At 36.2% G+C, this 18,734-nt stretch overlaps 1 protein-coding gene across 1 annotated transcript in view; it reads right to left on the minus strand.

The window, feature by feature from the left end:
* LOC124554786 (unconventional myosin-Vb-like) overlaps window positions 1-17,421 on the minus strand; it is a 67,620-nt gene extending 50,199 nt beyond the window's left edge. The window contains exon 1 of the mRNA XM_047128434.1: window positions 17,337-17,421. The gene's annotated coding sequence lies outside the window, so the exon portion shown is untranslated. The remainder of the gene's footprint in view (window positions 1-17,336) is intronic.
* Between the last annotated feature and the right edge of the window lie 1,313 nt (window positions 17,422-18,734).

Here is an 18,734-nt window from a genome sequence, read left to right on the forward strand (position 1 = left end):
CGGTTGGCAGAAACATTGGTGAACAGTCATTTTTGACAGTAAACAGTAACATAAAACCTATACAACACTGATTATGTAAAATTCAGAGAGTTAACAACTATTTGATTATTTTATGAGTACAAAAGTAATCAGAAGGATGTTTTTCTGTTCATAGGGAAAAAAGTTTTTTGATTATAGCAAAAAGGTAAGGTAATGGAATTTTACAAAATGTACAAGTGTATCAAATTATTTTGAGTGCCCTGAGTAACCAGTAAACATGAAAGTGTAAAAGGATGTATAATGGCAGGAGTAATGAGGTTAGTACACTGTATGTACACAATTTTTTGGGGAATATTGAGGAAGTATAGGGTATATATAGGTATTAGTAGAAGAATACACCAGAGCTATTTAGCGTCATGCACTAGCTTGTAAAGGGTTTGTATAATGTAATAAGTGAAAGTACAGTTGCCTAGTGAAGTGTATTTGAAAGTAATGAAGTGATTGTAGGGAGTGTTACCTTTCTGACCCTTAACCCTTATGTGGTCACGTGGCTTTTCGTAACGTTAATAGTCGCGTAGGGTGTTGCTAACACCCAAAATAATAGTGGCTATAATGACACTGTTGTGCAGCATATCACTGATATGAATATGTTTACTTCACAAATGGCTATTTAGAATGTTATCTCCCAGTATATTAGCGTTTTATTTAATGTTACTTTAGTACTAAACTGGGTTATTTGAAACATATGCAATAATTCCCATTTTCTTACAATATTTTGTTTAATTATTTATTTCTGTTATTCTTCATACTGTATTACAGGTGTAAGACTTTATATTTATAATTAAAAGTTTGTTCAGTCAATTCATACAAACATTTTATGAAATCAGTCACTATCACTGGCTGCAAGGAGTGCGTTATCATAGCTCTTTTCCCACACATTTCTCATGTGCTTTACACACATAACTTTCAAACATCGAGCACAGTGCAATTTAACTTTTATATCTTTAGCCCGAGGACAAACTGTGCAGCACCTGGGCTTAAGTATCCTTTGTTCAGAAGGTGGTGCATTGTTGCTGTCTTCAATTCCTGCCATTTTTGTGGCTTTCTGTCTAACTTGTTTAGGCAGGGAGTGAGTGGCTGCTCTCTTACACACTATGGGATTTACTAATGACCTTCTGACATCACGTAAAATCATTCTTCGGGAAATCCTCTCATTGTTATTATTTGCATATATGATGAAGGCATTATTGTAAGCAATGTCAATCATTCAAAAAAATAGGGCAAGTGACCGGCGTCTAGTTTTTCTTGAGGTTGAATAAGTAGCGCACATTTCATCTATTGTGTCCACACCTGATTTGGTCTTATTGTACATTGTTATAATTTCTTGTTTCTTTTCCTCTGCAGTATTTGTGTCAATGGCACAGTCATGATGCAAAGGTGAAAGAAGAATAATGTTTTTGCTCTTCTTTGGCACATATGAAACCATGGTGATATCCTTTCTGAATCCAAAAAGGCTGCTTCTAAGTTCATGACCTCTTGAGCAAACAAAGTCTGGAGGGATCTCCCTCTTATTCTTCCTAAAAGTTCCTACTATTGTATGTTTCTTTTTCAGGAGCTCTTCAGTCAGTGGTATGGAACAAAACCAGTTGTCTAGTGTCACATTGCGTCCTGTGCCTCCGATAGGCTGTACAAGTCTACTTACTATCTCCTTAGGCGAGTTTGACAGTGCAAAGGGACCCTCTAAGTGTTTCCCCAACATAGATTTCCATCCCCAAAGTATACCATGTTTTAGCGTCACATAAGGTGAAAATTTTCAAACTACATTTTGCAGGCTTGCTTGGTATATACTGTCGGAAACTGCATTTGCCTCTAAATGCAACCAGTTGTTCATCCACTGTTGTATATTCAGACAGTATAATTACTGACACAGATTGACATGAGTAATTCAAATACTTCTCTGAATGCAGCTAGGTGATAGAATTTCATTCAATTGTTATTTGCTCTCTCCAGCCATTTAACTGTAGAATACCTTTTCATTATTTAACTCACATTTCCAGAAAGTAGTGTAAAGTTTAAGTTGTTGTTTCAGAAAATTCACGCTGTTGTTTCTCTTTACACACAGTTGCGTATAGGCCAAATTTGTGGAATCATATTTTCGTGTTTACCTGTAATTTAATTGACTTATTCTTAATCAACTATTACGTTTATCATGAGTGAAAAGTGCTTGACTTGCCATAGAATCTTAGATCGGCGCTTTGGTGTGACGGGTGCTGAAGTTTTTTCCATGTGGGCGACTGTAGTGGCGTGGGAGTGGGGGAAGTAAATGATACTCGTCAGTGGTTTCATAGGATATGTAGTAGAGGTAGGATGATACTAGAACAGGAGGGGAAAATTGGCACCCTTCAGGCTGAGTTAGATGAGGCCAGGGGGGATCTTGACACGTTAAGGAGGGAGAAGGGCAAAAAGAGGCGAGAAATGGCAACAGGAGGAACAGGCCTAGAACTTTGTCTGACAGCTTCGTGGTGAATGTGGAAAATAGATTTGACCTGTTGCTTTGGTTAGAAGCTGGTGAGCCTCAAGCAGTTGCAGGTGTAGACAGGGCACAACAAACTTTCAGCAGCAAATTGAAAAGTAGGAATGTAGGGAAATCAGTAAAGAGAAAGAAAGTGTTGGTGTTAGGTAGTTCCCATGGAAGAGGTGTTGGCCAAGTTTTGCACGATGAACTAGAATGAGAATACCAGGTCACCAATTTTTTTAAATCTAGTGCTGGTCTGGAGCAGGTGACAGAGGATTTAGGATCACTTTGCAAAGATTTCACTACGGAAGACACCGTGGTTACAGTGGGTGGGCCAGGTAAGATATTGACAGAGTTCCTGGGTGCAGTGCATAGTGTGACCTGGCAAAGATTGCATCAGCATCGAACCATACTAGTGTTGAGTTAGTATATGCTCTTGGGCACCATGACCAACCCAATTTGAACTCTTCTGTCAGTAGAGTTAATTTGGAGTTGGTTGGTTGGTTTGGGGAAGGAGACCAGACAGCGTGGTCATCGATCTCATCGGATTAGGGAAGGATGGGGAAGGAAGTCGACCGTGCCCTTTCAGAGGAACCATCCCGGCGTGATTTAGGGAAATCACGGAAAACCTAAATCAGGATGGCCGGATGCGGGATTGAACCGTCGTCCTCCCGAATTTGGAGTTGGAATGGCTGCTTATGTCAGGTGCAGGGTCACACATTGCTGTGGTTCCTGTTGGTTCTCTCAATATGTGGGATTATACTAGGCATGGCCTTCACCTCAACAGAAAAGGGAAGGATAAACTGGCTGAGCAAATAGCAGGACAGTTAAAGGGGGGAGGGACTGTCATGAGTGATAAAATACCAGTGGTTATAGTGTTCAGGGAAGACTCTTTTTAGGGTAGTGAGGACAGAAAGAAACCAAGTTTTAAGAGAGGTTAGGATTGAGACAAACCTTCAGTTTGAGAAAGAAACCAAAAAAACATAATTCTAGCTTGTTACATCAGCATAAACAGCTGCTGGTTAAGAATTTTAACAATCAGCAGAATTATATTACAAAACCAATAGTCAATGGCCTCTCAGAGCATGGCAAGCAGTTCCTTCTGTTAAATGTTAATACTGAACAGGATATAAAATATGTTAAATCTGAACTCAAGAGGGTAATCAATAAGGCAAAAATTGATTATTTTAGGACACTCCTCAGAGACATTCACTGGAGTGATGTTTACAGTGCTCATGACATGAATGAAAAATATAACACTTTTGCTAATAAAGTGCTTACCTTATTTGAACACACTTTTCCCCCAAAACTAGCCAAGGTTAGAGCACAGTCTACAAAGAAGTCATGGATTATTCAAGGAATAGAGGTGTCTTGTAAAACAAAAAGAAAACTGTATCTGTCAATCCAAAACAGTTCTGATGATGACGCTATAGCACATTACAAGAGATACTGCAAAATATTAAAGACTGTAATACGGACATCAAAGCAAATATATTACATGGAAAAGATAGTCATATCAGATAACAAAATAAAGACAACATGGGATATAGTGAAGTGGGAGACTGGTAGAACCAGATATGAAGCGGGGCAAATAGCATTAAGAGTAAATAATACATTGGTGACAGATGTGTATAATGTTGCAGAACTTCTTAACAAACATTTTACAACTGTTACTGAAAAGATGGGGTTGCCAGATTCTGTAGATGCTGCCGTGGGATACCTTAGACCAGACATTTCAAGTAACTTCCATAATATGAATCTGACCCTCACTACCCCAACAGAAGTAATGTCCATCTTGGCCCACACCATTAGCTGTGCCGTCTAATGCACTGCTAGTCACTGCCAGTCCCTGGCACGAATCTGCCCGATGGATTAGTGTCGAAGTCCGGTATGCCGGCCAGTCTATGGATGGTTTTTAAGGCAGTTTTCCATCTGCCTCAGCGAATGCGGGCTGGTTCCCCTTATTCTGCCTCAGCTACGCTATGTCAGCGATTGCTGTGCAAAAATTTTCTCCGCGTATGTGTACACCATATTTAGTCTACCACAAAAACATAAAACATTGGGGCTACACTCTGGTGTGAAGCGTTACTAGGGAAGAGGGTCCACTGGGGGACGAACCGCACAATAACTCTGGGTTTGGTGTGGGGCGGTAGTGGGGTGAGTGGACTGCTGTAGCCTGTTGTTGGGTTGTAAACCACTGAGGGCTATGGCATGGAAAAAGCCTCTCCATCATTTCTAGGTTCCCAGTTCCACACAATACAATACGATACAACGTCCATCATAAAATCCTTAAAATCAAAAACATCTGGTAAGTATGATGAAATATCAACACAGTTAATTAAAGAATGTGATTCTGAGTTAAGTAACATATTAAGCTATCTGTGTAACCAGTCATTTATCAGTGGAATCTTATCACAAATAACATACTGTCATAGTTGCAGTTCAGATTTCTAAAGGGTTCTGATATTGAGAAGGCTATCTTCACTTACAGTGAAAATGTACTTAATTCATTAGACAAAAAATTGCAAGTAACTGGTATATATTGTGATCTGTCAGAGGCATTTGACTGTGTAAATCACAATATCCTTTTAAGTAAATTACAGTATTATGGTGTAACAGGAAATGCTGCAAAATGGTTCAAATCTAATATCTCTGGCAGGAAACAAAGGGTGTTATTAAGAAAGAAACATGTATTGAGCTATTAGGCATCAGCCAACTGGGAACTAATTACATCTGGGGTCCCACAAGGTTCCATCTTAGGGTCCTTACTTTTTCTTGTGTATATCAATGGCCTTTCATCAGTAACATTACCAGATGCCAAGTTCATTTTGTTTGCCGATGATACAAACATTGAAATAAATAGCAAATCAAGTGTAGTCTTAGAAAGACCGGCTAATAAAATATTTGTGGACATTAATCACTGGTTCCTAGCCAATTCATTGTCACTAAATTTTGAAAAAAACACACTAAATGCAGTTCAGAACTTGTAAGGATTGTCCCACGAGTATATGCCTAACAGATGATGACAAGCAGATAGAAGAAGTGGACAGTGTTAAATTCTTAGGATTACAACTTGATAATAATTTCAACTGGGAGGAGCACACTTCAGAACTGCAGAAGTGTCTAACCAAATCTCCATTTTCAATGCGAATTCTGTCAGACATAGGAGATATAAAAATGAAAAACCTGGCATACTATGACTACTTTCACTCCATCATGTCATATGGGATTATTTTTTGGGGTAATTCATCAAGCCAAGCTAAAGCAATGTGCAATAAGAGTTATATGTGGTATGAACTCAAGAACATCCTGTAGAGGCCTGTTTAGGGAACTAGGGATACTAACTACTGCTTCACAATATATTCATTCATTAATGAAATTTGTCATTAAAAATATATCACTTTTTCAAAAAAACAGCGCAGTTAATGGAATCAGTTCTAGAAATAAGAATAAACTTCACAAGGATTTGACGTCACTTACTCTTGTAAAAAATTGTGTGCCTTATTCAGGAACACACATTTCCAATAACTTGCCAACAGCCATAAAAAACATAACAACCAATGAAATTCAGTTTAAGAGAAGCCTAAAGGATTTATTGGTAGCCAACTCCTCCTACTCCATTCATGAATTTCTCAGTCGAACCAACAGATTTTTGTGTGTGTTACAATCAAACTTCTGCACCATTTCAGTGCAATAATGTGTTCACTGTAAATAAGTACTGTAGTAGTTATGTGTTTATTACCTTATAAATAAAATAAACATTTTTAAAAATTTTAAAATCTGTGTATTAATGTGACCTTAGTAAATGAGTGTTGTAAAATGATCCTTTTATATAGTGTACATTAAAAAAATGACAATCATTCCACTTGGGACCTTTGGAAGGTACATTAGCTTATGTGTTTTAGTTGTAAATACTTTATTTGTCATGTATTATTGTTTGTCTGACATGTTCTACATCCTGGAGGACCTCCTGATTACGAATCAAAAGGAATGACAGTAAATCTAATCTAATGTCTTATACTACATTACGTTATTTTGTGAAGTTTATCTATTGTGCAGGATGAAGCAGGTGATTTTTTGTAGGTGATTATTATCATTATTATTATTATTATTATTATTATTATTCTTTCTTTTCTCAGACGTTATGTCTGGTCAATAATGGAAAGTGACGCGGACCTTGGTCAAGCGTCACTTCCTTTTAACTGTACAGTATATGTTGCATTGCATTTAGGAACTTTCACGTAATTGAACATGTATCAATAATTACAGATATCTGTAGTTGTATATATAAGTTTGGATGTAGCTGTATTGCGTTGATGTACTGGTGGATATTGTGTGGTATGACTCCTGTAGTTAACAGTATAATTGGTATAATGTCACCTTTATCCTGATGCCACACGTCCTTGACTTCCTCAGCCAGTTGGATGTATTTTTCAATTTTTTCTCCTGTTTTCTTCTGTATATTTGTTGTATTGGGTATGGATATTTCGATTAGTTGTGTTGATTTCTTCTTTTTATTGGTGAGTATGAAGTCAGCTTTGTTATGTGGTGGTGTTTTATCTGTTATAATGGTTCTGTTCCAGTATAATTTGTATTCATCATTCTCCAGTACATTTTGTGGTGCATACTAGTATGTGGGAACATGTTGTTTTATTAGTTTATGTTGTATGGCAAGTTGTTGATGTATTATTTTTGCTACATTGTCATGTGTTCTGATGTATTCTGTATTTGCTAGTATTGTACATCCACTTGTGATGTGATCTACTGTTTCTATTTGTTGTTTGCAAAGTCTGCATTTATCTGTTGTGGTATTGGGATCTTTAATAATACGCTTGCTGTAATATCTGGTGTTTATTGTTTGATCCTGTATTGCAATCATGAATCCTTCCATCTCACTGTATATATTGCCTTTTGTTAGCCATGTGTTGGATGCGTCTTGATCGATGTGTGGCTGTGTTAGATGATACGGGTGCTTGCCATGTAGTGTTTTCTTTTTCCAATTTACTTTCTTCGTATCTGTTGATGTTATGTGATCTAAAGGGTTGTAGGAGTGGTTATGAAATTGAAGTGGTGTAGCCGATGTATTTATATGAGTGATTGCTTTGTGTATTTTGCTAGTTTCTGATCGTTCTAGAAAGAATTTTCTTAAATTGTCTACCTGTCCATAATGTAGGTTTTTAATGTCGATAAATCCCCTTCCTCCTTCCTTTCTGCTTAATGTGAATCTTTCTGTTGCTGAATGTATGTGATGCATTCTATATTTGTGGCATTGTGATCGTGTAAGTGTATTGAGTGCATCTAGGTCTGTGTTACTCCATTTCACTATTCCAAATGAGTAGGTCAATATTGGTATAGCATAAGTATTTATAGCTTTTGTCTTGTTTCTTGCTGTCAATTCTGTTTTCAGTATTTTTGTTAGTCTTTGTCTATATTTTTCTTTTAGTTCTTCTATAATATTTGTATTATCTATTCCTATTTTTTGTCTGTATCCTATATATTTATAGGCATCTGGTTTTTTCCATCGCTTCTATGCAGTCGCTGTGGTTATCCAATATGTAATCTTCCTGTTTAGTGTGTTTTCCCTTAACTATGCTATTTTTCTTACATTTGTCTGTTCCAAAAGCCATATTTATGTCATTGCTGAATACTTCTGTTGTCTTTAGTAATTGGTTGAGCTGTTGATTTGTTGCTGTCAGTAGTTTCAGATCATCCATGTATAGCAAATGTGTGATTTTGTGTTGGTATGTTCCAGTAATATTGTATCCATAATTTGTGTTGTTTAGCATGTTGGATAGTGGGTTCAGAGCAAGGCAGAACCAGAAAGGACTTAATGAGTTTCCTTGGTATATTCCACACTTAATCTGTATTGGCTGTGATGTGATATTATTTGAATTTGTTTGGATATTAAGTGTGGTTTTCCAATTTTTCATTACTATGTTTAGGAACTGTATCAATTTAGGATCTACTTTGTATATTTCCAATATTTGTAGTAACCATGAATGGGGTACACTATCAAAAGCTTTATGGTAATCAATGTATGCGTAGCGTAGCGGCCTTTGTTTAGTTTTAGCTTGATATGTCACTTCTGCATCTATTATCAGTTGCTCTTTACATCCTCGCGCTCCTTTGCAACAGCCTTTTTGTTCTACATTTATAATTTTGTTTTGTGTTGTATGTGTCATTAATTTCTGTGTAATGACTGAAGTTAATATTTTGTATATTGTTGGTAGGCATGTTATGGGGCGATATTTAGCTGGGTTTGCTGTGTCTGCTTGATCTTTTGTTTTCAGATAGGTTATTCCATGTGTAAGTGTATCAGGGAATGTGTATGGGTCTGCTAAGTAACTGTTAAATAATTTAGTAAGATGTGAATGTGTTGAGGTGAACTTCTTTAGCCAGAAATTTGCTATTTTATCTTTTCCAGGGGCTTTCCAATTGTGCATAGAATTAATTGCTCGGGTGACTTCATGTTGCAAAATTACCACTTCAGGCATTTGTGGTATCATCTTGTATGTATCTGTTTCTGCTTGTATCCACCGTGCATGTCTGTTATGTTGTACCGGGTTTGACCATATGTTGCTCTAGAAGTGTTCCATGTCTGTTATGTTTGGTGGATTGTCTATTTTAATGTGTGTGTTATCTACTGTCTTGTAAAATTTCTTTTGGTTTGTGTTGAATGTTTGGTTTTGTTTCCTTCTATTTTTACTTTTTTTGTATCTTCTAAGTCATTTGCCCAATGCTTGTAATTTTTGCTTCTTTCCATCTAATTGCTCTATCGCTTCTTGTTGTGTGATTTTACCTAACCTTTTTTGTTTTTTGTCTGATATTTCATTTCTTATAAATTGTGTTAGCTGTCCGATGTCTTTTCTCAGTTTTTCTATTCTGATCTGTAGCCTGTGTTGCCATGCTGGTTGGTTCTGATCTCTGCCTAGTGTGTATATTTAGTGTAGTGAGTGCTTCTATATAAACCAGTAGTTGTAACTCTTCCATAATTGTATATTCATTTATTTTGTTGTGTAAGATTGTGTTGATAGTTGTTATTGTTGTTTCGACTTGCGGGTTATTTGGTGGTCTATGCAAGAATGGTCTAATGTCTGTGTTTGTGTCTTTGTATTCTGTATATGTCAGCTGAAATTTTTCTTCTATATCTAACATGTGTGTCACTTCGTGTTCTATTTGTGCTTGTTCTGGTGGCTGTCTTAAGATTTTGTTTTCCTCTGATTGTTTAATTGATGCGTGGTGTTCATTATTTGTTTGCTCTGGGATGTTTGAGTCCATTACTGTATTTTATTCTTCTTCTGATTGCATATTATTTTGTTCCAGTATTTGTTGTACTTGTTGTTTGATGTTCTCTGATTCTGACTGGGGTATCCTGTTATTTTTGATTATTACACGGATCTGATCAGCTAGTCATTGTTCTGTTAAAAATTTTAATTCTGGGTATCTGGTAATAAATGTTGTGTATACTTGTGATCTGTATCCAGTTGTGTTGGTTCCTAAGTTTTTTGCTTGGTAATAGCAGAACATGAGGTGTCAGTTAACTTCATCAGACCATCTCATCCTCTGTCTTTGTTTTCTTTCTAGGGTGGTTGCAGGAAGCATGTCCTGCAAAACACCTCTATTTGGATTTAAATCATTTTCCGTGTGGCTAGCAGTGTCATTACCATTTTGGACAGGCAAAGGGTTCAAGCGTCGTCCCCGACCATGACAGCGCTTGTCCGAGGCCTCATTAGTTCTGTCCTGAACCAACTAATCACACTAAAAGGGGGGTTAGCCCTATTAGTGGTTTGTTCTTTTCGTCGCCTTTTACAACTGGCAGAACAACATACCAGAGGCCTATTCTTTTCCCGGGCCTCCACGGGGATTATTATTATTATTATTATTATTATTATTGTTATTATTTAAGAATTAAGTATCAAGTAGTATTTAAGTATTATTAAGTAGAAACACTGGAACACGTGAGGCAATACTGACCTTACGACTTATCCTAGAAGAAAGATTAAGGAAAGGCAAACCTACGTTTCTAGCATTTGTAGACTTAAAGAAAGCTTTTGACAATGTTGACTGGAATACTCTCTTTCAAACTCTAAAGGTGGCAGGGGCAAAATAGAGGGAGCGGCAGGCTATTTACAATTTTTACAGAAACCAGATGGCAGTTATAAGAGTCGAGGGACATGAAAGGGAAGCTGTGGTTGGGAAGGGAGCAAGACAGGGTTGTAGTCTCTCCCCGATGTTATTCAATCAGTATATTGAGCAAGCAGTAAAGGAAACAAAAGAAAAATTCAGAGTAAGTATTAAAATCCATGGAGAAGAAATAAAAACTTTGAGGTTCGCCAAAGACATTGTAATTCTGTCAGAGACAGCAAAGGACTTGGAAGAGCAGTTGAATGGAATGAACAGTGTCTTGAAAGGAGGATATAAGATGAACATCAACAAAAGCAAAACGAGGATAATGGAATGTAGTCGAATTAAGTCGGGTGATGCTGAGGGAATGAGATTAGGAAATGAGACACTTAAAGTAGTAAAGGAGTTTTGCAATTTGGGGAGCAAATTAACTGATGATGCTCAAAGTAGAGAGGATATAAAATGTAGACTGGCAATGGCAAGGAAAGCGTTTCTGAAGAAGAGAAATTTGTTAACATCGAGTATAGATTTAAGTGTCAGGAAGTCATTTCTGAAAGTATATGTATGGAGTGTAGCCATGTATGGAAGTGAAACATGGATGATAAATAGTTTGGACAAGAAGAGAATAGAAGCTTTCGAAATGTGGTGCTACAGAAGAATGCTGAAGATTAGATGGGTAGACCACATAACTAATGAGGAAGTATTGAATAGGATTGGGGAGAAGAGAAGTTTGTGGCACAACTTGACCAGAAGAAGGGATCGGTTGGTAGGACATGTTCTGAGGCATCAAGGGATCACCAATTTAGTATTGGAGGGCAGCGTGGAGGGTCAAAATCGTAGAGGGAGACCAAGAGATGAATACACTAAGCAAATTCAGAAGGATGTAGCTTGCAGTAGGTACTGGGAGATGAAGAGGCTTGCACAGGATAGAGTAGCATGGAGAGCTGCATCAAACCAGTCTCAGGACTGAAGACCACAACAACAACAACAACAACAAGTATTTAGTGGAGTAATAAGGTGATATTATGAGGATAATAGGTAAAGTTATTATGTTGATACAATGAGGAGATATTAGATGTATTTAATGAAGTATTTATGTATTACTTATGTGATGAGGAGAATGATGTTGGGTAGGGACTGGATAGGGAACATAACTTTTTCTTACCATGGAGAAAGTTTATGAAAGACACATATAGTCTGCAAGGTTTGTAGAGCAAGTTGTTTTCGGTCTGAAGTAACAGATGCAAGTAAATACTCAGTTAAATTTATGCAGAAAGGTTGGGTCTATGTGAAGTGTGACACCTTTTGTAATTAGGCAACATGTCAGTAATCTGTGCACTGGAAAGTGATTAAGTGTCTTGTTGGTAATTAATGTGAAGTACGTGACACTTTCAAATAGGAAGTAAGCTGGAGAATGTTTTTAGGGAATTAACAACTATACCTATACACCACTACATACTTGTACACTGTTGAAAGATAATGAGAAGTCAGAAATGTTTATTTCTGAACTTATGAAATCTTTTTACTTACACTGAATCTTACAAGGTAAGTCAAGAAAACACATCTGAACACTTGTGGGTAGATGTATTCAATATTCAAAAGGCTCTATAAATTGAACTACTTATTGTATCAGACTATATACTTGAGACATATAACTGTTCTGTTACTATTTCTGAAAATCTGATGAATGATGGGAGTTATATAGTTACTTTTCTGAAAACATGATGAGGTATATACTAAGTTTTTGAAACATTTTACCCCAGATGGCAGACTTATAATGAATTTGTTTTGTGCTTGATGTGCACCAAGTGTTACAACCCAATAGTGAATTACTAAAACATGTAATGATCTGCATTTATTTGTACAGAAATTCTAGTTTTTAAGTTTTTAAAGTGTTTCACCACAACCATATCCCACACAATGACTTTTAATATCTAAGTGGTGTTACATATTTTCTTTGCTGTTTTGTTATTTATGTAAGCAACTATGAGTATGGGAGTGATTCTTGAATGATACTAACAGGTACAAAGACTACTTTGCCACTGAATACTATACCCACACCGCATAAAAAAAAAACTGCATAACACTATCATTTTTGTAAATACCTTGAAGATACTGTCTGATAACTAGTAATATATGTATACTATTCTTTGTCTTTGAACTACTTGTAAACAGAAGGCACCATGCGATTTTATGTAGATGTCTATGACACAAAGCAAGCAAATCCTATTTTCACCGAAGTGCGTAAATGATATCGGGCGAGTTATTGACATCTGTGGGCACTTGCTTTCCTAAATTTGATACATAATATCATCTGTGTACAGTATATAATTTTGTGTATTACCTTTGTGGACATTGTCCAATTAAATCCGGTTTTAAGTGAATATTCAACCAGAAATGGTATGTAAATTTCAGACAACACCATGATCTGGAGAGGATATTTTCATTTTTATGGTTTCAGTGTTTGTTATATGACATGTTCTATGGACATTTACCATAGTGTTAATAAATATGTTATTTCATTGATGTTGTATATTATCCTCACCCACGAGTTGAACCAAACTGATAGTGAACTGGGCTGTGTGTTTAAACACACTACATGGTACCCTCAACTGGACTTGGACTTAAATTGTCATAAAGAACTTTTAGTTAAGTGCTAGATTTTACAATGTGGTATCCCGAATTGAAGCTGTGCCATGTTAGCACACCGGACTTATGTTTGAACTACTATACACACAATCTAGTATCCTGGAACTGAGTAGTGCTTATGTAGCACACAAAACTTTAACAAATGCCTTGACGTTTTAGTAGTGTCTATGCTGCACACAGTATTTCATGAACTACTGACAATTTAAAATAGTACTGTAGCCATGGTAGTGCCAAAAAGGTACAGAGGACTTGTTTCTAAGATATGGTATCGCATTTTTCAGTAGCGAAATTGGTATAGTAATCTACAATAGTGCAGATGATATAGTATTTTACAGTTATGATGAAAGTAACAGAAAAGACTGTTTTCAAAATAGTATTAACTTTTCAAAAAATTTAGTAACTTTAGGAAGTCAATTGAATAAGAAAACAAATCATTTATCTTAGAATTTTCTGCATCCAAGTTAAAATTTTCAGATTGCTGAGTGTTAGTTTTAGTCTTGTTGCCCCTAATGCGTTAATATTTGCTTTACAGTTTTTGTCTTAGTGTAAGTATTTTTCTTTAATATTGCTAATTAGTAGTTATACAAAATTCAAATTTATTTATTTACTTTTTTCAAGATGAGTTAGTATTTGCTTTTGCCTAAGGGTTTGCCAAGTATTCTTTTCACTCAAACTTCAAATCAGTTAAAAAGTCATTTTTATGTTTCTCTGGTTTCTTTTTGAAATGCAGATTCTGAAAGCCTTGTTTATCTTGGAATTTTCTCATGAAATATTTCACATATGTGGTTAGGGAACGTTGGATTCTGAATTTTATACACTGAAAAATGTTGTTGGAAATATCCTGGGAGCTGTGTCCACTCCTAAAAAATCAAGACCATCAACAGTATGAAGAAATCTTTGTTTATGTGAATATATATTTTCATAATTGTTCTATTGTGATGATGATGATGATGATGACAAAAATTGCTGTCCATCTAACACTGGTGGCTCATGCAAAATTTTACCAATGTGCTACAATACTACAAATATAAACAGATTTTTTTTGACTGTATCGTCATGACAGGATTGACTTAATACTGTTGTGATATTAGCCTTACATAATGAACTAAGCTCATGTATGATATTTTTATCTACATCTATGTAGATACTCGTCAGTTGACCACATGATGCGTGGCAGGGTGTAGCCTTTACCAGTGGTAGTCATTCCCTTTCCTGCTACACTCAAAATATAGCATGGGAGAAATGACTGTCCACCTTTGTGTGGGCCCTAATTTCTCATGTCTTATCTTCTTGGTACTTATATGGAAAGTATATTTGGTGGCAGTAGAATCATTCTGTAGTCAGAGTCAAATACCATTTCTCTAAATTTTCTTAATAGTTTTCTTCAAAAACATCGTCTTCCCATTTGAGTCGCTGAAGTATCTCCATAATACTCGTGTGTTGTTCAAACCAACTGGTAACAAGTCTAGCAACACACCTCTGAACTGCTTCAATGTCTTCCTTTAATATGATCTGCTGCAGATCCAAAATACTCAATCAATATTCGAGAATAGATCACTAGTATCCTATATGACATCTGCTTTACAGGTAACCACAAAACTGGTTATCATCCACCTTCACAACCACAATCCTCACATGCACATTCCATTTCATATTGCTTTGCAACATTACATTCACATGTTTAAATGATTTGACTGTGCCAAGTGGCACACTACTAATGCTGTTACAGAACAAATTTCTTTCCCTACTCATCCACATTAACTTACATTTTTGTACATGAAGAGCTAGCTGCCATTCATGACAACTAGGAATCTTCAAATAAATTTGTAGTTGAAATATGGACAACAAGCAGCCCTATAATGGAATGACGATAATGAAAATTTGTGCTGGGCTGGGATTTGAACCCTGATTTTCTGCTTATTGCAAGAGGTCATCTTACCATTAAGCTACCCAAGCATACCTCATGGGCAGAATTGATCTTCTATATGTTGTTAACCATATGTCTATAACCTACACTAGTACATCCATTATGTCTATTCCCATACAGGGGAGACATTTTAATTGAAAGTCACTTGCCCAGTGCTGGTAGTTAAATAAGATATTGCAGTGCCTGTGTTGTTCAGAAGTACAATGTAGTGGTCTGTCTGACATGTATTTATGTCCAGAGGACCACTGCATCACACCTCTTATGAAAACAAGCAGTGCTATATTGTATCTTAAGTAGAAATCTTGTCTAAGGCATCTTGTATCCCATTACAGTCACACAACAGTGAAAAGTTCCTGTACATCACATTATTATCAGTAAATAAACAGATTGCTGCCCACCCTATATGTTTATGATTTCCATTGTTTCTTTTTTGTTAATGCACTGATGTCCTAGATCTTTCACCCCTTCTACCCCACGCATTACTGTTCATGAATAACAAACATGGAAAGAAAATAACACACTGTACACATCACAAACACAAATCCAATGCTCTTCATACACTTTCATACTAAATCTCCTCATATACTCACTTTTTTACCACCACCTACAACCTTTTGACTTACAAGTGTAGTAATCTTTACTAAATTGAATATATTAATTTTACCAATATAAATTTAACTGTTTAAATGTATTTAAAATTTTATAATTGAAACTTTATCATTATGATGAGGGAAAAGAAGCACAGAGCAACAAGAATCAAATGTGAGCTGACAAACTGCCAGCTGGCATGCTTGACCAGTGCACCATGGCACTGATATGTCAAGTATTGCTCACAAATCCCTCATACTTTACTCACAAATTATTAGAGAGATCTTTACATTTTTTATGGCCCATGCAGGTGACATATGATAGTAAGTTCAAAGGGGCATCCACCCATTTCTACTCACACAGTTTGATCCAGATTTGTTAGGATTTAAATTTGGAATAGGTGTACCTAACTCTAATTCTTCCTTTCTTCTCCAAAAATCTACTGGAAAAGGGCCTCTTCAGTAGAACATATACTGAATTTACCATATTGCTTTCACAGCACCTTACAGACATCTTCAAAGAAAAATACTGACTTGTGAATGACATCATGCCCTTAGTGCCACCAGGGATAATGTCACACCAGAGCATGTGCAATCAAAACAGACAGTTTTATTGCTTTTTTGAGTTGAGCATAGTGTGGATGACCATTTCAGCACTTGACACTTGTTTCTGGTTATCATATGGAGAGCACTACAAAACATTTTTTCGTCCATTTTATTTGCATACCAGCACACATTTTATGAGAAATGGTATAATTTTAGTGCAATGTTTACAGTGAGCTGTAGCATGTTAAAACATGATCACCAGCCACACTGCCATCAGTAGTCAGCAACAAACTGGTGCAGGAAAATCACTAAAGAAATTCATGAAAACTATCAGTTTTGTCATATCTCCACTGCCATAACTTTTTACAGACTTCTTCATGCATTTTGTATGGGATCACGTCCAAATGATTAGGCTATAACGGGTTCTGTGCTCGTTGTGTTCCAAAACGACTTTCTGAGAATCACAGAACTCAGCTGATGACTGCTTCTCTTGACAGTCTTCTCTCAATGTGTAGAAATTAGGGATTAAGGTGGGTAAGAGGATTGTTGAGGGAGAATTATGGTGAATTAGTGGGGAGTTACTCTTTGTGTAATAGTGCAGATGGAGATGATACAGTGATTAACATGTCGAGAATTGATGGAAGAAGTAATTAGTACCTCTGGTGTAGTGTTTTAGGCTGGAAGCAGTAGACTATAGGTGTTGATAGGCAAGAGTGAAGATTTCTTCAGTGGGTTCATAGCAGCAAGCCATAATGAGATGTATTGAATGGTTGGACTTACGAGTTTCAGAAGAAAGTAGAAATTGGTGCGCAGGTGGTCTTAGGACTGAGAAATGAGAAATTCCACAGAGTATTTTTTAGAAGCAATTGGAGGCCATGCTACACTTCTTGACTGCAGTCGATGCAGCAAGTCTTGTCTATTGATTACATTACCACCACCAATTATCATCATCATCTGGAATCTGTTGTTTGTACAACAGCTACAAAATTGCAGTAAATATAAGGCATACCTGGTAGATTTCTACAGCTGTATCTGAAAGAACTTCTCTGTATTCAGTGAGATCAAAATTCTGTAGACACTGTTCATTCTGTAGTGATGTGTTTTCACTTGGGAATGTTTTGTCTCCACTATACTGTTTCAGATTATGCAGAAGTCTCACAGTATTTGAAAGCCACAAAACCATTATATCAATATCATCATGGCCTTTCTTAGTAACTTTTTCGATGGTGTAGATAGTTGCTGTCAGGAGTAATCATACTTTCTCATAATCATTTTGACAGTCGGCACGCCTAATGCACATGAACAAAATGTATGCAGGCAATCCTGGCAGTAATGTTACAGCAATATGTGGCTTTAATTCTGCAATTAAAAGAATGTAAAATTCATAAACAATGGAAGCACTTCAATAAAGAGAACACATGAGTGAACATAATGAAAAATTATTCAGGGATATATACTGACCAAATATCACATGCCTAACAATATGTCTAATATCCTCTTTGTGAAACTCAAAAATTCCTTGGTAATGTCTTTCCTTCTTTCTTATCCCTCTTCTGTTATTCCTTTGACCTTGCCTCTTCACTAGCATTTCCTCTATTGAGTTTTCAGCTGTTTCAGCATTGTTATCTAATTTGCTGGAAAACACTAGGGGAAAAAATGTAATATTGTTTCTGAAGCAGTTACACAATCATTATGACAGCACCTCTCAAAATATGGAATAATTTTAACATCCTGTTTATTGGTCTTAAAAATATACTTACACCCTGCATCCATCAGCACTTCAGTTTGCAATTTTAAGCTGTTCTTGCATTGTGAAAGTTCCTCTTTAGCTAAATCTAGTTTTTCTTGAAGAACCTGGAACTTGTACACAACACATTTAGAAATAATTAATATATCCAAAATGTATTTTGCCATTTGCACTGATTGTGGTAAAAGTATAAGGAAACAAAACTGTATTTGCAGGCAATGGATTGGGAAAAAATAACAAAGAATAATAAATGTGGGATTAATTATAAAACTGCTGGGGAAATGATTGCACTACAAATTGCATCTATTTGCAAACCATTACAAGAAAAATTCCAGTGATGATGTTAGATGAAAAAGATCTTGCATTTCTCCTTGGACCATACTGATTTTTTCAATAATGATGGATGTGCAGGATTTATGTACAGTTCCTTATTATCTAGTGAGAAGGTATCACGAAAGGTTATCCTCAGGAGTCACATTCTCTGGCCACAAAAAATCATAAGATATATTCATTGTATCTCTGTCAATTAAACCTTATACTTATTTCCTCACAAATCATTTGTAATTATTGGTCCATGTACATTGGGTGAAGTTTAACAAAACACAAGAAACTAAATACAGTTCATCAGCATTCTTAAAATAGGGACTTCATAGTTCAAGG

The sequence above is a fragment of the Schistocerca americana genome, chromosome X (assembly GCF_021461395.2).
Source record: "Schistocerca americana isolate TAMUIC-IGC-003095 chromosome X, iqSchAmer2.1, whole genome shotgun sequence".
In the NCBI taxonomy this organism is placed as follows: domain Eukaryota; kingdom Metazoa; phylum Arthropoda; class Insecta; order Orthoptera; family Acrididae; genus Schistocerca; species Schistocerca americana.